Genomic DNA, 24,922 nt, shown 5'->3' with positions numbered 1-24,922 from the left:
ACAACACCTGACGTCTAATAGTATACACCAAACGCACCTTTCTATGAGCCAAGAAATACATTTAGGCTATTTCTGAAACTAAGTGTAAAAGCTATTTATCCAGCACTATCCGCTTTATCTAAATATCTATAAAACATATTTCGATATGTTTTTTTGTTTTTGTTTTTGTTTTTTTAATTTTTGTGTGTGTTTTTTTTTTTTTTTTTTTGTATTTCGTTTTTTTGTTTTGTTTTTGTGTTCAAAAGAAAAGGATGTCGTGTTTAGTTATTTTTCACTTAATGATTGAATAACCCAATGATTGTAAGCGTTGTTGATCAATCGTATCAGTGTAAGTAATACTTTGTTGTATGACGTAATGGACATCATCTTGTAAGATATCTAGGTTATCATTAGTGTTACTCTACCTTTCAACTGATCATTATGTACTTATGCATATTACCGATGATGGAATAGCATGAACATGAATATGCACTAGAAACACAACACGTTTTTGCTTTGTTTAATGAACACATCCATCATGAGATTCTCGCTTCCTGTTCCATAATACTGATGATTAATTTTTTATGTGCGACAGATATTTAGAACCTCACCATTACATACAAATGTACTTCCTCATATTTGCATTCAATATGCATTTTATTGTTTGTAAGCTTTGTCAGTTTTAGCTCTCGAAATATTAAATGTCTGCAATTCCGTTTTGGAAAAAAAGTAGCGGAAGGTCTCAGATATACGGAAATTTATAAGGGTTATTTTGAACTGATTCTCCTAACAACGGGGAAATTATCTCGATAAAACACGTTAAAATCGTCAAAACGCGTTTTTAACTTGTTTAACGCTCTACGAGTTTGTATTTTCATTTCCACGCGGTAATTGTTTCGTTATGATGTTATGACGTATGACGTGCTAACATAAGTAAACCTATTAATGTCATATTGAAAAAATAAGTAAATAAATAAATAAAAAATAACAAAATAAAATAAATAGATAAAATTACCTCGTAATAACACTCTAACTATACATATAATCGTTTTTAGTTAAAATGCGTTAAAATTAAAAACACGATAAGTTTCTTGTTATAACTCGTTTGTGATCTTGATTTTAGATATACTGTTATATTATTGAGTTGAAAGATGCACTCATCGTCGGATGCCCACGGTTGATTGCACTACGCTACGCTTCACTTATCATTAATTGTCTGGCCTCCCGATACTAGGTCTGTTTCTCGAGGTAAAGTCAATGAAAAAGGCATAATCAAAGAAAGCTAGAACTTTTCTATATATCCCTAAATCCCATCCTTTAACCGTTTTATTATACTGACACAAGACCGGATATTCTTAACTAAAATTCTTTGCTAAGATATTTGTTAAATATAGCCTGTATCTATGCGTCCTGTCATTTACATGGCAATGGATCCAAATGCAACCATATTAAGTTAAGTTAAACATGCTATGGTGACTTACATTTCATGAAGTAATTTCACAAGACAGACCGCATTGGCTGTGATTTGACTTGGCTAATGATTTTTCGTTGATGATATCCTGGATTCGTGTCCGAAGGACAAGTGTTGGTGTAACATATTATACCCGTCAATATTCCTAACGTTGGCACATCTTTTTTTATTGTATCGAAATAATCAACATGACATCTTGTTACTCTCTTCTATATTCTTCTCCTTCGCCTCCAAATAATGTCAAAGAACGACAAGTTTTTGTATACTGCAGTATTGTACAACGTTAGATAGAAATTGCGTTTGGTAAAAAAAACCCGCCTTGCTCTCGTGTCGCTTTAATTCGGTAACAAGCATTGACGGCGTGTTCTCTTGCAATCTCCTCCTACCTCGAGCTCTCGTCTCTCGGAAACACCTGAGTATAAGTTTGTTTTAGTTCAGCTGGGGTGTTTTAGTTTCCAGGCTAACGCACAGGACTAAAAGGGATCTTTGCGAAATCGACGTTATACTCCCTTTCACCGGTTACATTTATATAGGGTAAATAAAGTAGAGGTATATAAATTACGCATTAATGATGTCATGAACGCAACTCCGCCATGGCTGGTCCTAAACCCGCGTTAATTAAGAAGGGAGGAGTGAAACATCTTCTGACATTAACTAACAGCCCGAACTTACCGAAATCGAGACTAATACCCTGCAACTAAACCAATCATGTCATGAAAACGTAGTGAAGTAATAAGACACGTGAAATGTTGCCATATTGAGAAGATCGATATATTATATATCAACCCCAGATAAGTGGTATCGAAAAAATATTGAGACGACAAAGAAAGTTATATAAGTTCGCTATACAATGTATCTGGAAAGATACCACATACCTCGTGCTTCATGCCGATCGATCTCAGAAAATCTTGATTTTCCTTTAATTGTATTAGAAGTTACGGCCTATTAGTTTAAAAGCATATAATGCACACCAGTTGACATATTAGTAAAAAGGTATTTGTTTAACAAGTAACTGATTGAGTTATTTCTCACTTGTCATTCCTTATCTCTTTTTATAATATTTAAATAAAATGTTTTGTTATGACGTAATTCCAAAGAATATTCTGAAGACGGACTAGTCTAATATCAAACTGCGTATGGAGTTCAAATCTGGGGGAAATGGGATTTGTGTAGGTTTTGTTAAGACTTTCAGGTAAAATATTCACTACAAATTTTAGTAGGTCGTAATGTATACAAACCGCTGCATGAACTTTGGCAGTGGTAGTGATACATACCGACTTTTATAGCTGAAGCACACAGGCGCCATTACATGACACAGTGTAAACAATATGCATACTAATAAATATTCATCACATTACATAAGATAAATTACATTATAATTAACACGTCCATCCCAGTATCTATTAGCACTGGAGATTTTATTACCCACACTTTACGTATAATTTACACGGTCTTCAGCAATTTTATCTGTTTACTTTATTGCATATTGCATCCTCATATATCTATTTTATCTACTCATTAATCGGCAATGGACAGATTTTTTCCCAACGGCCTGATTACTCCCGATGTATCATATATGATCAATGTTTGTTAGACAGAAACGTATAAATACGGGGTCACATCAACAGTGTGTATAACACGTACCTTGGCAACAGCGAAACGGTAAGTGCAGAAGATGATAATTACATGGAATATTTCTATGATTTAAATTAGTATAAAGAACAGTTACGACTCTACATTAACACTGGACCATGGAAAAGCTGTATAATACAGTTCTGTATTCATCATTCATCCAACGCTGTAACTTTTACTTAATTGATTTATCTAATGTCGCTATCCTCCTATGTGTCCTATGTGAAGAATAGAAAGCAACTTTCCTGTTCAATGTTGATAGATTGTAATCGCTTTGAATCATTCTATCTCCAACGTATATAATACATTAGTTAATATTCACTTAGTATTATTAAAAAGAAGCACAAGTCATTTTTATTTATTTATTTCAGGTTTCTCCTCCCTTACTGCCTTTAGAAGTTAAAGATGCTGAAAGCAGTAGTCGTGTTGCTAGCCATTGCCGTGGTTCTCGGCACAGTACAAGCGACTTTATATACCGATGGATTCCCCACGACAGGTATGGATGCCAGCTTTATATAAGTAGATAATTTATAAATAATAAGTCTTCTAAAATATATATCGTGTATATTTCATCGCTGTCGGACTTTTGATCGTTCTTTTATGATTTTCGATTTTCGATTTTTCTGAGATATTATGGAGGAGGGGAGGATTCACCGGTATTTAATATCAAATATCATTGAAAACAGGTTATTACGATAAAAAAGTAAATAGATCAATATGATTTGATAGAGAGCTATAACTGGATATTTGAAAACATTTAAATTTTGATTCATAGCCTTTAAACCATTCAGGATATTAAGGTGTGGCACTTCAGTTTCATTTCTGTTCAAATAAAGATGCTTCCTCTTAAGAAAATTGCCATAGCACATTCCCGAATTCGAGTAATCACAATGTAAGAAAAACAATAAAATCTCTAATTCAAAATCAATTGCCATGAAATACGAGTTCTTTAAATGCGGTTATCTTCAATGTAACAAAACACTAGAAAACTACCGAAATTCACGCATTAATTAGTTTTGTTCTACCTCCTTGTGTAAATGTCTACTTTCTGTGACCTCATTGGACAGTCTATAGTCTCCAGCTTGTACTGTATTTTTCAAGTTAAATGCTTCTGACTTTTATCTGTTTTTATTCGCCATGTCAAATATTTTGACACTGATGAGTGTCCAAGAATGTGTTATTAAAACACGTTAAAACAAAATCATAATGGTATGAAATGCGAAATAACAATACAATAAGATAGACACCTACAGGTAGTGGCTAACTAGAACTAGAAAACTAGTGATAAAATAGGTATTAAAGAAAGATTGAAACGATAATTGAAATATCTTTTTGACCTCATTCCAGCGATTGGACATCCATCTTTGCATGCTTTCTATTCCTTTTGTCTGTTCAAGTTTCATTTTTTTACTCGTGCTCTTTCGGTCATGTTATTTACACCAGAATACATTTTTTCGCACCGCATTATGGGATTCGTGAGCACTAATCGGAGCCTCATTTGCACATTATCTTGTATTATCTTATAAGATTTAGAAAGGACTAGAATTTCCATCCATATTTTATTCAATTAATTTTGTTTCGGAATCCAATATCAGGTGAATTTTTTTAGGGATACCGATAATTTTGAATTTGTATTTTCTTAATTTCATCCAAAATTGTCGTTTGCTCCGCCGGTTGACCATCTTAAACATGTTTCGGTTATTATGTAATTGTTACATTTTGCGAGCTAACCTTAGACACGTGGTTATTTGTTTCTATTTTAATGAAGATTAAGATGTTAAAGCCGCGTTGATCTATGGTTCCAAATACATGTCCGACGTTACGATTCGTACACAGGTACTCGCCTCGTCTGTCAACACACCCAATATATTGCTTACAGGCGAGGATTCCTCATATATTTGTCAAACATAGTTTTTTTTATTATGTGACTGTCTTTGTGTTTTATATATATATATATAATTTAAGTCCGCCTGAAGAAGCCTGAGAGGACAGAAAGGGCTTGCGGCAAAGTCTGTTTTTTTGTTTGTTATTTTTATACATACTATAATTTGATGTATATATTGGAATAAAAAGTCGAGATAATATTGTGAAATCTTGTCTTGTCTCGTTTTGGCAAATGGATATGTTTAAACTAACATTTATTAAAGACGGGTTCCTGCGAATTAATTTTTTATTCCCGTAAACATATTCAATAACATTTTATATTATTTATAGTAGTATAAGTGTATTTGGTCCAGAAAACACTGTATTTTAAAGTACATGTATAAACAAACAACCACGTGACAACATGCATGTTACCCCACTAAAATGCTTAAGGTATTAACCGGTTGCACGACACGCACAAATGAAGGATAGACATGATTCATTCACGAGGTTTCGACCAACACAAGTTTTTACACCGTCAATATACCTAGGGTGATTGCACTACGCTACATTTATCACAGGTGGGCCAACTTAGTAAAAACAAATCTTCATTTCATTGGCGTCACTTTATAAATAGAAACTAATCAACATAACTCTTTCAAAAAAAGAACTCTTCAGTTAAAGGGGGAAATGTTAAAAAGAGCATGTAAAGGTGAAGGCGTACAGATTCTGTAAACATTAAGTGGATAAGAAGTAATACACGTTGTTGGCGATGTTTCTGGGAAGTAAGGAACAGCCGAGATATGAAAACCTTATAATATGTGCGTCAGTAGCCTAAACTGAGTATCGAGATTGAACAACGACTTGGCGATAGGAAGCCATGTCTGTCAGACAATTGGGTATTAACATTCCGTTTAAATGGTTTAAACCCATTGACATTAAATTTCTGAAATATATTTTCGAGATCGCTCGCTACAACTGTTGTTAATGTCCAGTTTTTATAAAGAATATGTTACCTTCAATACGATTGGATGGAATTCTGATAGGAATACGTTACAGCCTATAATGAAAAGAAGATTTTCCACTGAGTTGACCCACGAGTGATGACTGTAGCGTGGCGTATACTGCAATAAACCATGGTATCCGACGATGAAGGTTTTTTTTTTTCTATAAACCTGCCTCCAAAGGGCATCATAAACAATGGTTGAATTCAGCATAATGGTCTTTTCTTTTGAAACTTTCTAATGAACCGTCCAAAAATATTAGGAGCAGCAATAATTCAATTAAGGAGAGCGTTTCTGTACTTTGTAGGGTTGCAATATTGGGCACGTGAGAAAGTTCACGACGTAATCTAAACCATCCTTGTGATAATATTACACTACTTTAAGCTGCTATCTGAATTCTACAAATTTCATTTTATAAAATAGGACCTTACTGCACTGGATATAAGAATTACATGTAACATTTCATATTCAATTAATGCCAATCTAGGTAGAGATCGAATGCCTCATTCTGAGTGTTCCGTTTAGATGGCGGCCGATGGTGGTGGCATCGCATGAAAGGCTGGCCACGTCATCCCAAGATATGTGACTGCAAACGTATTTGTAAAATGATGCACAGGCCTGGATGAACACAACAGCTACCGATGTGTAAGTGCGTTTTTTTTCAGCCATAATCGATATTTACATATGACAGTAATATATAATGACCACACAACAGACATACAGTAATGACCACACAACATATACGGTATTTACCACACAACAGATATACAGTAACGACCACATAACAGACATACAGTAACGACCACAAAACAGACATACAGTAATGACCACACAACATACATACAGTAATGACCACAAAACAGACATACAGTAACGACCACAAAACAGACATACAGTAATGACCACACAACAGACATACGGTAATGACCACACAACAGACATACGATAATGACCACACAACAGACATACAGTAATGACCAAACAACAGACATACAGTACTGACCACACAACAGACATACGGTAATGACCACACAAAAGACATACAGTACTGACCAAACAACAGGCATACGGTAATGACCACACAACAGACATGCAGTAATGGCCACATAACAGACATATAGTAATGACCAAACAACAGACATACGGTAATGACCACACAACAGACATACGGTAATGACCACACAAAAGACATACGGTAATGACCACATAACAGACATATATATACGATTATGACCACACAACAGACATACAGTAATGACCACATAACAGACATACAGTAATGACCACACAACAGACATACAGTAATGACCACACAACATACATACGGTAATGACCACACAACAGACATACAGTACTGACCACACAACAGACATACGGTAATGACCACACAACAGACATACAGTAATGACCACACAACAGACACACAGTAATGACCACACAACATCATACAGTAATGGCCACACAACAGACATACAGTAATGACCACACAACAGACACACGGTTATGACCACACAACAGACACACGGTTATGACCACACAACAGAAATATATATACGGTTATGACCACACAACAGACATACAGTAATGACCACACAACGGACATACAGTAATGACCAAACAACAGACATAGAGTAATGACCACACAAAAGACATACAGTAATGACCACACAACAGACATATATATACGGTTATGACCACACAACAGACATACAGTAATGACCACATAACAGACATTCGGTAATGACCACATAACAGACACACAGTAATGACCACACAACAGAAATATATATACGGTTATGACCACACAACAGACATACAGTAATGACCACACAACGGACATACAGTAATGACCAAACAACAGACATAGAGTAATGACCACACAAAAGACATACAGTAATGACCACACAACAGACATATATATACGGTTATGACCACACAACAGACATACAGTAATGACCACATACCAGACATTCGGTAATGACCACATAACAGACACACAGTAATGACCACACAACAGACATACTGTAATGACCACACAACATACATACAGTAATGACCACACAACAGACATACAGTAATGACCACATAACAGACATATAGTAATGACCACACAACATACATACAGTAATGACCACACAACATAAATACAGTAATGACCACACAACAGACATACAGTAATGACCACATAACAGACATATAGTAATGACCACACAACAGACACACGGTAATGACCACACAACAGACATACAGTAATGACCACACAACATACATACAGTAATGACCACACAACATACATACAGTAATGACCACACGACATACATACGGTACTGACCACACAACATACATACAGTTATGACCACACAACAGACATACAGTATTGACCACACAACATACATACAGTAATGACCACACAACATAATACAGTAATGACCACACAACAGACATACAGTAATGACCACACAACAGACATACAGTAATGGCCACACAACAGACATACAGTAATGACCACACAACAGACACACGGTTATGACCACACAACAGACACACGGTTATGACCACACAACAGAAATATATATACGGTTATGACCACACAACAGACATACAGTAATGACCACACAACGGACATACAGTAATGACCAAACAACAGACATACAGTAATGACCACACAAAAGACATACAGTAATGACCACACAACAGACATATATATACGGTTATGACCACACAACAGACATACAGTAATGACCACATAACAGACATTCGGTAATGACCACATAACAGACACACAGTAATGACCACACAACAGACATACTGTAATGACCACACAACATACATACAGTAATGACCACACAACAGACATACAGTAATGACCACATAACAGACATATAGTAATGACCACACAACATACATACAGTAATGACCACACAACATAAATACAGTAATGACCACACAACAGACATACAGTAATGACCACATAACAGACATATAGTAATGACCACACAACAGACACACGGTAATGACCACACAACAGACATACAGTAATGACCACACAACATACATACAGTAATGACCACACAACATACATACAGTAATGACCACACGACATACATACGGTACTGACCACACAACATACATACAGTTATGACCACACAACAGACATACAGTATTGACCACACAACATACATACAGTAATGACCACACAACATAATACAGTAATGACCACACAACATACATACAGTAATGATCACACAACAGACATACAGTAATGACCACACAACAGACATACAGTAATGACCACACAACAGATATACAGTAATGACCATACAACAGACATACGGTAATGACCACACAACAGACATACGGTAATGACCACACAACATACATACAGTAATGACCACACAACAGACATACAGTAATGTCCACACAACAGACATAAGGTAATGACCACAAAACAGACATACAGTACTGACCACACAACAGACATACGGTACTGACCAAACAACATACATACAGTAATGAACACACAACAGACATACAGTAATGACCACACAACAGACACACAGTAATGACCACACAACAGACATACGGTAATGACCACACAACAGACATATATATACGGTTATGACCACACAACATACATACAGTAATGACCACACAACATACATACAGTAATGACCACACAACAGACATACAGTAATGACCACACAACAGACATACGAAAATGACCACACAACAGACATACAGTAATGACCACACAACATATACATACAGTAATGACCAAACAACAGACATACAGTAATGACCACACAACAGACATACAGTAATGACCACACAATAGACATACGGTAATGACCACACAACAGACATACAGATAATGACCACACAACAGACACACAGTAATGACCACACAACAGACACACAGCAATGACCACACAACAGACACACAGTAATGACCACATAACAGACATACAGTAATGACCACACAACATACATACAGTAATGACCACACAACATACATACGGTAATGATCACACAACATACATACAGTAATGACCACACAACAGACATACAGTAATGACCGCATAACATACATACACTAATGATCACACAACATACATACAGTAATGATCACACAACAGACATACAGTAATGACCACACAACAGACATACAGTAATCACCACACATCATACATACAGTAATGACCACACAACAGACATACGGTAATGACCACACAACAGACATACGGTAATGACCACACAACAGACATACAGTATTGACCACACAACAGACATACGGTAATGACCACACAACCGACATAAAGTGATGACCACACAACAGACATACAGTACTGACCACACAACAGACATACGGTAATGACCACACAACAGACATACAGTAATGACCACACAACAGACATACAGTAATGACCACACATCATATATACAGTAATGACCACACAACAGACATACAGTAATGACCACACAACAGACACACGGTAATGACCACACAACAGACATACGGTAATGACCACACAACAGACATACAGTACTGACCACACAACAGACATACGGTAATGACCACACAACCGACATAAAGTGATGACCACACAACAGACATACAGTACTGACCACACAACAGACATACGGTAATGACCACACAACAGACATAAAGTAGTGACCACACAACAGACATACAGTACTGACCCCACAACAGACATACAGTAATGACCACACAACAGACATCAAGTTATGACCACACAACAGACATACAGTAATGGCCACACAACAAACAAACAGTAATGACCACACAACAGACATACGGTAATGACCACAAAACAGACATACAGTACTGACCACACAACAGACAGACGGTAATGACCACACAACAGACATACAGTAATGACCACACAACAGACATACAGTAATGACCACACAACAGACATACAGTAATGACCACACAACAGACAAACGGTACTGACCAAACAACATACATACAGTAATGAACACACAACAGACATACGGTAATGACCACACAACAGACATACAGTACTGACCACACAACAGACATACAGTAATGACAACACAACAGACATACGGTAATGACCACACAACAGACATATACATACGGTTATGACCACACAACATACATACAGTAATGACCACACAACATACATACAGTAATGACCACACAACATACATACAGTAATGACCACACAACAGACATACAGTACTGACCACACAACAGACATACAGTAATGACCACACAACAGACATAAAGTTATGACCACACAACAGACATACAGTAATGGCCACACAACAAACAAACAGTAATGACCACACAACAGACATACGGTAATGACCACAAAACAGACATACAGTACTGACCACACAACAGACATACAGTACTGACCAAACAACATACTACATAAGAACACCAAAGACATACGGTAAGCCCACAAAAACATACGTACTGCCAAAACAACAAAATACGTAATGACCACATAACGACATACGGTAATGCCCAACAACTACATATATTAACGGTAATGACCACAAACTCAACGTAATGCCCCAAAACAACATACATACAGAATGACCACAAAACATACATACAGAAAAGACCCACACAAAAATACATAATCCCCAAACCAACGACATACAAAATACCCCCCAAAAACACATACTAAACCAAAAAAACCACACATACTTCCCCCACAAACCCCATAAAAATTTGCCCCCGGCTCGTTGCCCCCCAAACAGACATCGGAATCCCCACAAAACCCGCATACGAAATGCCCAAAAACAGACACACAGTATGACCACAAAACAGAAATACAGTAAACCAAACCACATACATACAGTAATTACCACACGACATACATACGGTACTGACCACACAACATACATACAGTAATGACCACACAACAGACACACAGTAATGACCACATAACAGATATACGGTAATGACCACATAATAGACATACAGTAATGACCACACAACAGATATACATTAATGACCACATAACAGACATACGGTAATTACCACATAATAGACATACAGTAATGACCACACAACATACATACAGTAATGACCACACAACATATATATGGTACAAACCACACAACATACATACAGTACTGACCACACAACAGACATACAGTAATGACTACACAATAGACATACAGTAATGACCACACAACAGACATACAGTAATGACCACACAACAGACATACAGATAATGACCACACAACAGACATACGGTAATGACCACACAACCGATATACAGTAATGACCACACAACAGACACACAGTAATGACCACATAACAGACATACAGTAATGACCAAACCACATACATACAGTAATGACCACACAACATACATACGGTACTGACCACACAACATACATACAGTAATGACCACACAACAAACATACCGTACTGACCACACAACATACATACAGTAATGACCATAAAACAGACATACAGTAATGACCATAAAACAGACATACAGTAATGACCACACAACATACATAGAGTATTGACCACACAACATACATACAGTAATGACCACACAACATACATACAGTAATGACCATAAAACAGACATACAGTAATGACCACACAACATACATACAGTATTGACCACACAACATACATACAGTAATGACCACACAACAGACATACGGTACGGACCAAACAACATACATACGGTACTGACCACACAACAGACATACAGTATTGACCACACAACATACATACAGTAATGACCACAAAACATACATACAGTAATGACCAAACAACAGACATACAGTAATGACCAAACAACATACATACAGTAATGGCCACACAACATACATACAGTAATGACCACACAACAGACATACAGTAATGACCACACAACATACATACAGTAATGACCAACAACATACATACAGTAATGACCACACAACATACATACAAAAACCACACAACATCCCTACTTAATAAACCCAAACAAAAACATTAAAATGCCCCACCCCCCAAAGCCCTACGAAAATGACCACAAAAAAACTCATAATGCCCCAACAACGACTACAAATGACCACCAAAACAACATACTAATGACCACACAACAGACAACAGAAATTTACCACCAACGACATCAGAAGCCCAAACAACCACATACAATAATGACCCCCCCAAAACCCTTCGGTATACCACCCAACAACATAAGAATGACCCAAACAGACAACAGTAATGCCACAAAAACAGAAAAAAGGCCCAAACCCATACTACAGTAATGCCCAAAAAAGAATAGGGTTAATTTACCACATAATAGACAACAGTAAAAAACCAACAAATAAAACAGTAATGACCACACAAAAATTTTAATGGTACGACCACAAACTACAACGTACTGACCACACAACAGACTCAGAAAGACCACAAAATAGAATAATAATGACCAACAACAACTACAAAAGCCAAACCAACAGACATACAGTTAATGACCACAACTCATCGGTAAGACAACACAACCATTTTACAAAATGCCAAAACCCAACCCCACATAATGACCACAAAACAGACTACATAATGACCAAACCACTACAACGTAATGCCCACACAACATACATGGGAAATGACCACCCAACTACTACGAAATGACCCCCAAAACAGACCACGTAAGACACAAAAAGAATACGGTAATGCCCACAAATAACAACAAATACCACACAAAGCCCAAAAGAAGACACAAAAACAGACATACGGAAATTTTCCCACATAATAGACATAATAAGACCACAAAAAAACATACAGAAATGACCCACCCCAAAAAAAAAAAAAAAAAAGTAATACCACACAACAGACTACAGTCGACCACACAACAACTACAGTTTTACCACACAACAGACATAAATTTATACCACACAAAAGTTACAGTATGACACACAAAAAAAAACAAAATTACCACACAACAGAAATCGGATGACCACAAAGCGCATACAGTCTCCCCCAAAAACGGGAATAGGTACTGACCAACAACAAAATACAGTAATGAACAACAACAACTCGGTAATGACCACAAACATCATACAGTACTGACCACAAAACGAATCCCGAATGACCACTAACAGACTTTAGGGGAAATGACCACACAACTAAATATATAGGGTTTGACCCACAGCAAAAATAAGAATGACCACAAACAACATACGAATGACACAAAACATACATACGTATGACCACACAAAGAATAAAGAAAGACCCCAACAGACAACGATAATGACCCCCCAAAAGAATACAGAAATTTACCACACAACAAAATACATAATGGCCCACAACAGACAACGTATGACCCCCACAACAACATAAAGTAATGCCCCACACAACAGAATACGATAATGGCCCAAACAAAATACGGTAATGAAAAACAACGCATACGTAATGACCCAAAAAACAGACACAATACAGTAATGACCACACAACAGACATACAGTAATGACCACACAACAGACATACAGTAATGACCACACAACAGACATACAGTAATGACCACAAAACAGACATACAGTAATGACCACACAACAGACATACAGTAATGACCACACAACATACATACAGTATGACCACACAACAGACATACAGTAATGACCACACAACAGACATACAGTAATGACCACACAACAGACATACAGTAATGACCACACAACAGACATACAGTAATGACCACACAACAGACATACAGTAATGACCACACAACATACATACAGTAATGACCACACAACATACATACAGTAATGACCACACAACAGACATACAGTAATGACCACACAACATACATACAGTAATGACCACACAACATACATACAGTATGACCACACAACAGACATACAGTAATGACCACACAACATACATACAGTAATGACCACACAACATACATACAGTAATGACCACACAACATACATACGGTACTGACCACACAACATACATACAGTAATGACCACACAACAGACACACAGTAATGACCACATAACAGACATACGGTAATGACCACATAACAGACATACAGTAATGACCACACAACATACATACAGTAATGACCACACAACAGACATACAGTAATGACCACACAACAGACATACAGTAAAGACCACACAACAGACATACAGTAATGACCACACAATAGACATACAGATAATGACCACACAACAGACATACGGTAATGACCACACAACAGACATACAGTAATGACCTCACAACAGACACACATTAATGACCACATAACAGACATACAGTAATGACCACACAACATACATACAGTAATGACCACACAACATATATATGGTACAGACCACACAACATACATACAGTACTGACCACACAACAGACATACAGTAATGACCACACGATAGACATACAGTAATGACCACACAACAGACATACAGTAATGACCACACAACAGACATACAGATAATGACCACACAACAGACATACGGTAGCCCACACAACAGACTACAGTAATGACCACAAAAACGAATACGGTAATTCCCAATAATACAACAGTAATGACCACACAAATACATCTAATGACCACACAAATCTACTAATGACCCCCCCCCGACTTTCCCCTTTGCCCAACAACAGACATAATTTTGAACAAAACAGACATAAATTATGACCCCACAACAGAAAAATAAGCCAAAAAAAAAAAACCCCAAAAGAAGACCACAAACGACAACGGAAGCCACAAAGCAAATACAGTATGACCACAAACAGAAACGGTAGACCAAACAACATACATCAGAAATTTAAACACACAACAGAATACGGTAAGACCCAAAACATCTACAGTACGCCCACACCAGACATAAGTAATGACCCATAACAGACATGGGGTAAGACCACACCCAAAAATTATTACTTTATGACCCACAGCAAAAATACAGTAATGACCACACAACAACATACTTTAAGGGACCACAAAACATACATAGAATGACCAAACAACGGGGACATACGAAGACCACAAAAAACCCATACGAAAATGACCAACAACAGAATACAGAATGACCAACAACATACATACGAATTTGGCCACACAACAGACTCGAAATGACCCCACAAAAACATAATAATGACCACACAAAGAAATACAGATAAGGGCCCACAAAACGACATAGGGAAATGACCACACAACAGCAACGAAGCCCACAACAACACCCAGTAATACCACAAAACAAATACCTATGCCCCCAAACCCACTACTACAGAAATGACCACAGAAAACTACGGTACTAACCCCCACAAAAACATACAGAATGACCACACAACAGCCAAACGTATGACCAAAACCCCGAATACGGTAATGCCCACAAAATAGACATACAGTAAGCCCCAAAACAACATCTTTAAATGCCCAAAAGAATACGGATTATCAATAATAGACTACATAAGACCACAAACTAAAAGTAATGACCAAAAAACAAATAAGTTGCCACACAATAGACATACAGTAATGACCACACAACAGACATACAGTAATGACCACACAACAGACATACAGATAATGACCACACAACAGACATACGGTAATGACCACACAACCGACATACAGTAATGACCACACAACAGACACACAGTAATGACCACATAACAGACATACAGTAATGACCAAACCACATACATACATTAATGACCACACAACATACATACGGTACTGACCACACAACATACATACAGTAATGACCACACAACAGACACACAGTAATGACCACATAACAGACATACGGTAATGACCACATAACAGACATACAGTAATGACCACACAACATACATACAGTAATGACCACACAACAGACATACAGTAATGACCACACAACAGACATACAGTAATGACCACACAACAGACATACAGTAATGACCACACAATAGACATACAGATAATGACCACACAACAGACATACGGTAATGACCACACAACAGACATACAGTAATGACCTCACAACAGACACACAGTAATGCCCACTAACAGCCCATCAGTAAGACACACAAATAATACAGTAAGACCCCCAAACAATTTTGTACAGACCCACAAATACTACAGTAGACCACACAACGAATACAGTAATGCCCACACGATGAATACAGTAATGACCACACAACAGACTACGAAGGACCCCCAAAAAGACTTTACAGAAAATGACCACAAAAACAGACATCGGTAAGACCACACAAAGACTACAGAAAAATGCCACCAACAGACCACAGAAATGACCACTAACAGACAAACATTTTGACCAAACCACAATTACAGTAAGACCACACAACAGCACACAGAATCCACTAACAGAAAAGGGTAAGACCAGATAATGCAACAGAAATCCCACCAACGAATACAGAAAGCCCACAAACAACATACGGTAATGACCACAAAACAACATATATAAGGTTAGACCACCAAAACATACATAAGACCACAAAAAATACATACAGTAATGACAAAAATACTACAGTAAACACCACACAACAGACATACAGTAATGACCACACAACATACATACAGTAATGACCAAACAACAGACATACAGTACTGACCAAACAACAGACATACAGTAATGACCACACAACAGACATACAGTAATGACCACACAACATACATACAGTAATGACCACACAACAGACATACAGTAATGACCAAACAACAGACATACAGTAATGACCACACAACATACATACAGTAATGACCACACAACATACATACAGTAATGACCACACAACAGACATACAGTAATGACCACACAACAGACATACGGTACTGACCACACAACATACATACAGTATTGACCACACAACAGACATACAGTAATGACCACACAACAGACATACAGTAATGACCACACAACATACATACAGTAATGACCAAACAACAGACATACAGTAATGACCACACAACATACATACAGTAATGACCACACAACATACATACAGTAATGACCACACAACATACATACAGTAATGACCACACAACAGACATACAGTAATGACCACACAACAGACACACAGTAATGACCACATAACAGACATACAGTAATGACCCAACTACATACATACAGTAATGACCACATAACAGACATACGGTAATTACCACATAATAGACATACAGTAATGACCACACAACATACATACAGTAATGACCACACAACATATATATGGTACAGACCACAAAACATACATACAGTACTGACCACACAACAGACATACAGTAATGACCACACAACAGACATACAGTAATGACCACACAATAGACATACAGTAATGACCACACAACAGACATACAGTAATGACCACACAACAGACATACAGATAATGACCACACAACAGTCATACGGTAATGACCACACAACCGATATACAGTAATGACCACACAACAGACACACAGTAATGACCACATAACAGACATACAGTAATGACCAAACCACATACATACAGTAATGACCACACAACATACATACGGTACTGACCACACAACATACATACAGTAATGACCACACAACAGACACACAGTAATGACCACATAACAGACATACGGTAATGACCACATAATAGACATACAGTAATGACCACACAACAGACATACAGTAATGACCACATAACAGACATACGGTAATGACCACATAATAGACATACAGTAATGACCACACAACATACATACAGTAATGACCACACAACATACATACAGTAATGACCACACAACAGACATACAGTACTGACTACACAACAGACATACAGTAATGACCACACAACAGACATAAAGTTATGACCACACAACAGATATACAGTAATGACCACACAACAAACAAACAGTAATGACCACACAACAGACATACGGTACTGACCAAACAACATACATACAGTAATGAACACACAACAGACATACGGTAATGACCACACAACATACATACAGTACTGACCACACAACAGACATACAGTAATGACCACATAACAGACATACGGTAATGACCACACAACATACATATATATACGGTTATGAACACACAGCATACATACAGTAATGACCACACAACATACATACAGTAATGACCACACAACATACATACAGTAATGACCACACAACAGACATACAGTAATGACCACACAACAGACATACGATAATGACCACACAACAGACATACATTAATGACCACATAACAGACATACGATAATTATCACATAATAGACATACAGTAATGACCACACAACATACATACAGTAATGACCACACAACATATATATGGTACAGACCACACAACATACATACAGTACTGACCACACAACAGACATACAGTAATGACCACACAATAGACATACAGTAATGACCACACAACAGACATACAGTAATGACCACACAACAGACATACAGATAATGACCACACAACAGACATACGGTAATGACCACACAACCGACATACAGTAATGACCACACAACAGACACACAGTAATGACCACATAACAGACATACAGTAATGACCAAACCATATACATACATTAATGACCACACAACATACATACGGTACTGACCACACAACATACATACAGTAATGACCACACAACAGACACACAGTAATGACCACATAACAGACATACGGTAATGACCACATAATAGACATACAGTAATGACCACACAACAGACATACAGTAATGACCACATAACAGACATACGGTAATTACCACATAATAGACATACAGTAATGACCACACAACATACATACAGTAATGACCACACAACAGACATACAGTAATGACCACACAACAGACATACAGTAATGACCACACAACAGACATACAGTAATGACCACACAATAGACATACATATAATGACCACACAACAGACATACGGTAATGACCACACAACAGACATACAGTAATGACCACACAACAGACACACAGTAATGACCACATAACAGACATACAGTAATGACCACACAACATACATACAGTAATGACCACACAACATATATATGGTACAGACCACACAACATACATACAGTACTGACCACACAACAGACATACAGTAATGACCACACAATAGACATACAGTAATGACCACACAACAGACATACAGTAATGACCACACAACAGACATACAGATAATGACCACACAACAGACATACGGTAATGACCACACAACAGACATACAGTAATGACCACACAACAGACACACAGTAATGACCACATAACAGACAAACAGTAATGACCAAACCACATACATACAGTAATGACCACACAACATACATACGGTACTGACCACACAACATACATACAGTAATGACCACACAACAGACACACAGTAATGACCACATAACAGACATACGGTAATGACCACATAATAGACATACAGTAATGACCACACAACAGACATACAGTAATGACCACATAACAGACATACGGTAATTACCACATAATAGACATACAGTAATGACCACACAACATACATACAGTAATGACCACACAACAGACATACAGTAATGACCACACAACAGACATACAGTAATGACCACACAACAGACATACAGTAATGACCACACAATAGACATACAGATAATGACCACACAACAGACATACGGTAATGACCACACAACAGACATACAGTAATGACCACACAACAGACACACAGTAATGACCACATAACAGACATACAGTAATGACCACACAACATACATACAGTAATGACCACACAACATATATATGGTACAGACCACACAACATACATACAGTACTGACCACACAACAGACATACAGTAATGACCACACAATAGACATACAGTAATGACCACACAACAGACATACAGTAATGACCACACAACAGACATACAGATAATGACCACACAACAGACATACGGTAATGACCACACAACAGACATACAGTAATGACCACACAACAGACACACAGTAATGACCACATAACAGACATACAGTAATGACCAAACCACATACATACAGTAATGACCACACAACATACATACGGTACTGACCACACAACATACATACAGTAATGACCACACAACAGACACACAGTAATGACCACATAACAGACATACGGTAATGACCACATAATAGACATACAGTAATGACCACACAACAGACATACAGTAATGACCACATAACAGACATACGGTAATTACCACATAATAGACATACAGTAATGACCACACAACATACATACAGTAATGACCACACAACATATATATGGTACAGACCACACAACATACATACAGTACTGACCACACAACATACATACAGTAATGACTACACAACATATATATACATACGGTAATGACCAGATGAGAAAGTATATTTATGATGCTGTAGAATTTGCACTGTCATTAACCTGAAAATGGCCTGTCAATTTTCCTCTTTCCTTTGATGAAGATTCTTTATATTCATTAATAATGCACGAAACATTTCTGTGTGCTTCAAATCAACGGAATCCATTTATTCTCTTTAGTTATCTCTGAATATTGCGAAGAGGTGGACACATTGTACACCAGGCTAACATTCAAACAGCGATGATGTAGAAAGCCGTGCTCTTCTTTCACTCTTTGTGTGTGACATATTTCTTCTGTCCTATGTCCTCGAATTCTGCTGAATACAATCGCCAGCTAACTTTGTTTTGTATGATCTTAAGAATGCTTTAACTGCAGCAGAATATTTGCTGTCAAATCCCTACTTAGGTAGTTCAACATTCAACATACGACATGTAACATTCAGAATTTGAATGTCGAGTCAGCTCAACTTACAACATTCATGATCAGAGTTTGAAAGTTGTGCTTGATCGACATTAAAATTCATGATGTTGAATGTCATATGTCGAGATGAAACAACATTATAATACTGCAATTCTCTAATGTCGTATGTCGAGATAGCACAACATTATGATAAAGAAATTCTCTAATGCCATATGTCGAGATGAAACAACATTATGATACTGAAATTCTCTAACGTCGTATGTCGAGATGACACAACATTATAATAGTGAAATTCTCTAATGGCATACATTGTATGTCGAGCTGGTACAACATTATAGTACTGAAATTCTCTAACTTCGTATGTCTAGATAGTACAACATTATAATACTGAAATTCTCTAACTTCGTATGTCGAGATAGTACAACATTATGATACTGAAATTCTCTAATGGCATATGTCGAGCTGGTACAACATTATAGTACTGAAATTCTCTAACGTCGTATGTCGAGATGACACAACATTATAATACTGAAATTCTCTAATGTCGTATGTCGAGATGGCACAACATTATAATACTGAAATTCTCTAACGTCGTATGTCGAGATGACACAACATTATAATACTGAAATTATCTAATGTCGTATGTCGAAATGGCACAATATTCAATTTCTGAATGGTGAATGTTGTATGTTGAATATTGAGCCAATTTCACACAGCCAGTGCTTTTATAGATAATCATTTGTTTTCTCGTTTCAGTTTGTCAGGTCCTGATATCTACGAGTTGGAAGACGGCAACATCAAGTTACAGATTTAATAAAATATAAATTCAAATTTTGACAAATAAAAGCATCAAACATATTATGGTTTGTGTTTTATTCATTTACATGTATTATCTTTTTTTTTTCAAGCTAGATAAAACGACATTGTTGTAGAAACGAATTCTATACGTACATGTATATGTAATTTGAATGTCGGTCGTACATAACGTTAATTTGACATTGATCCCTAATCCTACCCTGACCCGTTCATGGATTACCTTACTGTGATAACCGGGTGTAAAGCTAGTCCACACATTTGCAAAGCAAGACACTATATCTCCTTTGCGCCACGCTGTTGCTATGAAAATAGCTGTTTCTTTCAAGCATACTCCTACTTTGGTTAATCTGTTGACACAGATTTTATAGCAAAGGATCAGTTTAATAATGTCTGTTTACTACATATTATTATATAACTTATAAATCAGACAAATTCTTTGCAATCATTATTCTTACCAATAGAAACAGGTATTTGAGCACTATTTAAGATATTTTAGAATTTTGTGATTCGTGATACTAATTCGTTGCAGTGATTCCGATACCATATAAGGGAGGGGCTGCGGTGGCCGAGTGGTTAAGGTGTCCCAGCACTTTATCACTAGCCCTCCACCTCTGGTTTGCGATTTTGAAACCTACATCCTTAAATGACCCGGGCTGTTAATAGGACGTTAGACAAAAAACAAACCAAAACAAAACAAACCATATAAGGAAGGCACCGATAATCAGATAATACAATTAACACACAACTGCATATGGCGTGTGGGACGTTGCAATATTCATAGAATTTATATTTTTGTTCAATAACACAAATATTTGTTCAATAACACAAATATTTGTTTAAAAAAAAATAAGATACATTCAAAAATTAAAATTCTATGTTAAAAAAAATCAATATATGGTCATAAAATATAATTATTTGTTCAAATATATAAATTCTATGAATATTAATTGGAACGTTCCACACGCCATAACTGAACTCTTAACAGAGGATGTATTAGTAGATACAACACATGACGTCTAATAGATATCATAAATATACATCATACAACTGGCCTTGTCAGTAAACTGTACCCATAAAATGTCTATTCAAATGTGACAAAGTTGATTATTAAGCTGCTTTCTTTGATATTAATGACTTAGGAGAACTGCTCGGATAAATTATGCGTGATTGTATATATCAAATATTTATTATATAATTTATCTAAGGTTTGTCAGTGTTTTAGACCTTTGTTTTTAATCACTTTAGAATTGTAGTTCTGTCATTTTGTGTTGAATCGAAGACGTTATATTCTATTGTTTTATATCCATACTCCTGTTAGTTTCTTTATATTTTAGAATTATTGCTGTTTTGTATACAGACCATTTTATCTGTTACCTTACGACATTCTACATATATCAGTGATAGACAAAATCGATAAAAAGGAGCAAAATATTAAATAAACATATTTGCATGGAGATCCTTGAACAAATACACAGAAACTAAGACCATATACCACAGAAGAGTAAGCGTCTTCCGCTTTTTCAACGACACCCGTCATGCAAATGTAGGTCAATTCCAATGTACACCACATTCTCCAATTGAGAACAAAAATAGTGACATCAGAACCACTAGGCATATGAACGAGCATCGAGCATTTGTAACCTGATATAACACAAGGAAACATGTATTTCACACGAAGACCATGATGCCGACCAAAACACTGTCCTGTGGTTGTCATCAACCTGTATCTCTCGAACACTTTCGTGTTATTTACACCGTCATCTGTCACGCAAGTAAAGTCTTCAACACAACTTTGATTTCATCGTAGACTTTTCCCTGCAACAACTAAAGATAAATGAACGATGAAAGTAAACAAATGGTAGATCTATATATTTTTAAGCAAAATTGTACAACTCACAGACGCTTCCTCAAATAAACTTAAACACCTGTAATTTTTCAATGGTCTCTTTTAAAATATAGGCTATTTGTTAATATTTCCCTGTCCATTTCATCGAATTTTGATCTCGAATAACAATTTTTGTTATTATGTCGGTATTTTCTCTTGTTTTTTTGTATCCTACAATAGCTAGTACGTCTACTGTGCTTTGTTTGTTTGCTTTGTTATAACACAATACAACATTTTTGTATTCATCCCGATGTGAGGAGTGCCTTCCTAAAATTCCAAATCCCGTATCATAAGTTCTGCAGAACTTGGTGGTCAGCCATCAAGATTTAAAATGTCACAGGTCTTATTTTACTGCTTATGAAATAAACAAAAGTATGTATGTTGTGCACATAATATACCGCAAACCTCTCAACCAATAGAATTTGATCATCTTCATAAAATATTATTATTTCAACTATTAAGTTCCCCCACCTTATTAGATTCTGGCGGCCGTTGGTCAAAAGGTCAAAAGGCCACAAATGACATCTTAAGAAATAGAAAACTAGT

The 24,922-nt window shown here is 36.7% G+C and overlaps 1 long non-coding RNA gene across 1 annotated transcript; it reads left to right on the top strand.

The window, feature by feature from the left end:
* Window positions 1-3,001: 3,001 nt before the first annotated feature.
* On the top strand, window positions 3,002-22,536 carry LOC117342953. The gene is made up of 4 exons (XR_004535930.1): window positions 3,002-3,112; window positions 3,454-3,578; window positions 6,475-6,594; window positions 22,432-22,536. It is a non-coding gene; the product is annotated as an uncharacterized LOC117342953 (long non-coding RNA).
* Window positions 22,537-24,922: the final 2,386 nt, after the last annotated feature.

This window comes from Pecten maximus, chromosome 14 (assembly GCF_902652985.1).
Source record: "Pecten maximus chromosome 14, xPecMax1.1, whole genome shotgun sequence".
Classification (NCBI taxonomy): Eukaryota; Metazoa; Mollusca; class Bivalvia; order Pectinida; family Pectinidae; genus Pecten; species Pecten maximus.
This window is presented reverse-complemented; position numbering and strand designations above follow the sequence as displayed.